The sequence below is a fragment of the Myotis davidii genome, unplaced genomic scaffold (assembly GCF_000327345.1).
Source record: "Myotis davidii unplaced genomic scaffold, ASM32734v1 scaffold3939, whole genome shotgun sequence".
In the NCBI taxonomy this organism is placed as follows: domain Eukaryota; kingdom Metazoa; phylum Chordata; class Mammalia; order Chiroptera; family Vespertilionidae; genus Myotis; species Myotis davidii.
In genome coordinates, this window is record NW_006290327.1 from 8,849 (window position 1) to 14,170 (window position 5,322).

The 5,322-nt window shown below is 39.5% G+C and overlaps 1 long non-coding RNA gene across 1 annotated transcript in view; it reads right to left on the bottom strand.

Moving 5' to 3' along the window:
* Positions 1-5,322, bottom strand: part of LOC107183029 — a 20,465-nt gene that overhangs the window by 8,072 nt on the left and 7,071 nt on the right. The window lies entirely within an intron of this gene.

Here is a 5,322-nt window from a genome sequence, read left to right on the forward strand (position 1 = left end):
TCAATCGGTGTATGCTTAATTTCTAGTTGGTTCTTTATCACAACAGCGAGGGTCTCATTAGATTTCTTGTATATCTCATTAAGTTTATCGGCAGTTTCTAGAAAATTATTGAAAGACCTTAAAAGTGCGGTTTTGAGCTCTATATCCTCCATTTCTGTCATGCTTCTTTGTCTTGGCATTTTTTATGCTTTCTTGGTGCACCCCCTTGTGGTCTTTGTGGGCAGTCTTGTTGTAGTTAAGCCTCGATTGTTGGTAATACTGGGGGTGATTTGACCTCCAGGCAAATTGGCTATGAGAATCAGCTGTGTCTGCAGTGGGAGAACTTCTGTGCTGGATCTCTAGGGCGGTGCTAATCTAGCCTTTGCCTAAGGCTATCCTGCAAATGCCTCTGTGCAGGGCTTTGGTGGGGCAATTCCTGAGGGATCTACTGAGCAGGGGGAGTAAGCAGTTATGGTTGCTCTCAGTCCTGTCCCCAGGGGCTCTGCCTCTCAGAGTCCCAGCAATTGCTGCAAACCTCGGAGAGAAAGCTGCCTTTGAGTTCTGACCAAAGCCAGACAGTTTCGTTTGAGTCTGGGTCCCTAGAGACTAACCCGGATGTGGAGCTCAGAGTTTGAGACTCCCTCCCAATTGAAACAGACAACCGCGCCCTCTGCCGCCAGCCCGCTCTGCATGCACTCCGCACCTTAGTATTTGACTTCAGCACTGGGGCTCCTCTGAGTCGCGGTATATTATTCTCTTTCCTCCTAGTTGTAGAACTTCCACTCAGCCAGCCTTCCTGTGGTTCTGGATGATGTCTGTTCTGTCTTTTAGTTGTATTTTTGAAGTGGTTGTTCGAGGCAGCAAATTCCGGCGTTAACCTATGCCACCATCTTGGTTTCTCCCTGTTTCTGTTCTTAAGGGAAACACTTTTAGGTTTTGCTCATTGAATATGTTGTTGGATGTAGGTTTGTCATATATGACCTTTGTTATGTTGAGGTATGATACCTCTATTCCCACTTTGCTGAGAGTTTTTTCAAAAAGGGGTTCTGGATTTGTCAAATGCTTTTTCTGCATCTGTTGATATGATCATGTGATTTTTATCTTTCCTTTTGTGTGTGTGATGTATCAGGTTATTGATTTGCAAGTATTGTTCCAGCCTTGCATCCCCAGAATAAAACCTGCTTCATAATAGTGTATGGTGTTTTCCTATATTGCTGGATCATATTTGCTTAAGGATATTTTGTTGAGGATTTTAGATTCTATTTTAATTCATGATATTGGCCTGTAATTTTCTTTCTGTGTAGTGTCTTTATCTAGTTTTGTAAAAACAGTTTAGAAGTGTTCCTTCTTCTTGAATATTTTGGAATAGTTTGAGGAAGATAGGTGTTAGTTTGAGTGTTTGGTAAAACTCTCCTATAAATCCATCCAGTCCTGGACTTCTGTTTGTCGGAGTTTTTAAATTACTGCTTCATTTTCATCAGTTATTATTGTCCTACTCATGTTTTCTGATTCTTCCTGATTGAGTTTTGGAAGATTGTATGTTTCTAGGAATTTGTCCATTTCACCCAAGTTATTCAGTTTGTTGTCATATAGTTGTTCATAGCATTTGATTACAATCTTTCGTATTTCTGTGGTGTCAGTAGTTACTTCACCCTTTTGGTTTCTGATTTTATTTATTTGGGTACTCTCTCATTTCTCGATGAGTCTGGCTAGGGGTTCACCAATTGTGGAGAGCGGCTAAAGCATTTGGACATGTTCCAGCCTGGGACTAATGAGAGGGCACGATCCTCTCGTGGCAAAGCCATGTGCAAGTCCCAGCACAATTATAGCCAAAGGCTATAGTTGTAAGCTTGACCTTATGGTCCACACCTGTGGTCCCACATGGCTGAGTGATATGGGCTGTGGGAGGTCCAGCAAGTAAGCAAAGCTTGATCAGGTGCATGTAATTGAGTAGACTTGAAACCCACAAGAACGTTGTAATCACTCCCTTACTTTGCCTCATGGAAAATGGCTATAAAATAAAGACTTGGCTTGCAGGCCATGGTGCTGTCTCTCCATCAGAGAGCAGTGTCCCACCCAGACCCAACTTTTTTCTCTGGTCTGTCGTTTCTAAATCCTTCACCGCCCCCTCTCAGGTTTACCCATGGCCGTGCCTGCTCGGCACATTTGGTGCCCTATGTGGGGCCTGAATACAGGGGAACTACAATTGGAAGGTGAATGGAGGCTCCAGTGAAGCGCGCTCAGAAAACAAAAGTAAGTGCAGAAAGCAAAAGTAAGGTAGGGAGTGAGGTTTGGTAGTTGCTGGGTGTAAAACATAGGAAATTCAGGATCTCAGGAAGGGGATCCCTAAGACAATGGTTACTGAAGTATTTTTTAAATTTCTTAAGTTTTGTTAGGAACTGTAAAGCAAAAAAATGGAAATCCTGGTAGCGAAGATAAGAAATAGAGAAAATAAGCGGTAGAGAAAATAAGCGGTAGAGAATAAGTGGTAGAAAACAAGCAGTAGAAAATAAATGGTAGAAAATAGAATAAAGAAGATAGAAAATAAGATAAAAAGATAGAAAAGATACAGATTAAGTAGAAAAATAGAAGATAGATTAAATAGTAAAGTAGAAGATAGAAAATAAGATCTAGATTAAGTAGAAGATAGAAAATAAGATACAGATTAAGTGTAAGACTAGAAGTAGAGGAAAGTACAGGTAATTTGTTTGCTCATGGGCACTGGACTTCATGGGGTTTTGCAGGTTCAGTTAACAGGCCATTGTTTTCCCCTCCAGGGGCAAGGCGGGAGGAGAAGAAAAAGAAAAAAATTTTTTAAATTGGATATATTTGACAGCTTTTCCAGGTGTGGTATTTTGGGAAGTTAACTGAGAGACAGCTTCGTGATATCTCAAGGGCCCTGAGGTGACACAAATATTTACTCTACAAAAACAAAAAGGGGGAGAAGGATGTTATGTGTTAAATCTTTTGAATTATGTTGCAGAGGATTGTACGGCAACCAAAGGGCAGCAGACCTCCAGTGCAATAGCCTCCGCCGAGTTGGCCTGGTGGAAGGATGCACAAATCAGACAATGGTTTTGCCAGATCCAGTAATGATGTGGAGAAGAGGATGTTTGTATCTTTTTAGAGGGAGCAGTGTGGCCAACTTGGGTGCCAGAGCATTATGTGCATCACCACAATGGACCCAGAGAAGCTCTTTGTTCCTCCATTCAAAAGACTGAAAGTTGTGGCTCAGAAGAACATAATGAAGGCTACACACAAGGAATCGAGGTGCCAACATGGGTTCAGCTGAAGAAGCTAGCAACTGAGGCCCAGCAGATGTTAAAAAAGCAAGAAGTGGAAGCTATGTTTCTGACTATGCTAGCATTGGCGAGCTGCCAGTTTTCTGTAAAGTCTTGTGCAGCCAAATCTGAGGACTCTGAGTAAGATATCCTGAAAATGTTAACATGTCTGTAGTTTGGTTTCTCTTATTGTTTCTGTTTTATTAATAGCCAGAGTTTTGTTCTCTCTTGTTGCTGCATTACATTAACATTACTGTGTTTATTGTTTTGTTAATAGCCAGAGTTTTGGTTATGCTGCATAATTTGCCCAGAACTTTTGATGAGGTAAATGGAAATGTTTAAAAACAGAAAAAATGGGGAGATGTGGAGAGTGGCTACAGCGTTTGGACAGGTTCAAGCCTGAGACTAATGAGATGGCATGATCTTCTTGTGGCAAAGCCATGTGCAAGTCCCAGCAAAATTATAGCCAAAGGCTATAGCTGTAAGCTTGACCTTATCATCTGAACCTGTGTCAGAGAGCAGCGTCTTACCCAGGCCCAGCGTTTTTCTCTTATCTGTCTTTTCTAAATCCTTCACTGCTCCCTCTCAGGTTCACCCATGGTTGTGCTGGCTTGGCACAACCAATCTTGTTTATATTTTCAAAGAATCAGCTATTGGATTTATTGATATTTTGACTGTTTTTTAGTCTCAATGTCATTTACTTCCATTCTAATATTTATTATGTCCTTCCTTCTATTTCCTCTGGGCATTTCTTACTCTTCTTTTTCCAATGTGTTTAGTTGTAGGATTAGATAGTTTACTGGTGCTTTTTCTTGTTTCTTGGAGTAGGCCTGTAATGACATGAACTTCCCTCTCAGGACTGCTTTTGCTGTGTCCCATAGGTTTTGGACGGTTGTGTGTTCATTTTCATTTCTTTCCCCGAAGTTTTAAATTTCTTGCTTGATCTCATTGGTAACACATTCATTGCTTAATAACATGCTATTTAGCCTCCAAGTATTTGAGTGTTTTTTATTTTTTTTTTATTGTAGTTGATTTCTAACTTCATGCCATTTGATCTGAGAAGATGCATGGTATATCAATCTTCTTAAATTTGTATAGACTTGTTTTGTGCCCTAACATGTGGTCTATCTTTGAGAATGTTTCATATGACCTGAAGAAGAATGTATATTCTGTTGCTTTGTGGTGAAATGTTTTGTAAATATCATTTAGATCCATCTGATTTAGTGTGTCATTTAAGGCCTCTGTTTCTTTGTTCATTTTTTGTCTGGAAGATCTATCCAGTAATGTCAGTGGGTGTTAAAGTCCCCTACTATGACTGTATGGCTGTTGATGTCTCCCTTAAAGTCCATCAAGATTTTTTTCATATATTTGGGTGCTCCTGTATTGGGTGCACGTACTTACAAGGTTGATATTCTCTTGTTGAATCATTCCCATTTGTTTTGAAGTCTATTTGTCAGATATCAGTATTGCTACCCCAGCTTTGTTTTCCTTTCCATTTGTGTGGAATATTTTTTCCATCCTTTTACTTACAGTTTGTGTTACTGTTATTTTGAGGTGGCTCATATATACAGTATATATTTGGGTCATGTTTTCTTATCCATTCAGTCACCCTGCGTCTTTTGAAGCATTTAATCCATTTACATTTAAGGTTATTATTGACAGATATATATTTATTGCCATTTTAATTTTCTTTATGCCTATTATTCTCTCTCTCCTTTTCTTCTTCCTAAAGCAGTCCCATGAACATTTCTTGCATTGCTGATTTGGTGGTAATGTACTCCTTTAAGCTTTTCTTTTGTATGGAAAGCTTTTTATTTCACCTTCAATTTTAAATGATAGCCTATGTGGATAGAGTAGTCTTGGCTTCAGGCCCTTGCTTTTCATTACTTTGAATACTTCATGCCATTCTCTTTTGGCCTTAAGTGTTTCTATTGAGAAGTCTAATGACATTTTTATTTATTTATTTTTTTAATGAAATCTTTATTGTTGTTTGATTGATTTTTATAGAGTGATGGAGAGAGAGAGAGAGAGAGAGAGAGAGAGAGAGAGAGAGAGAGAGAGA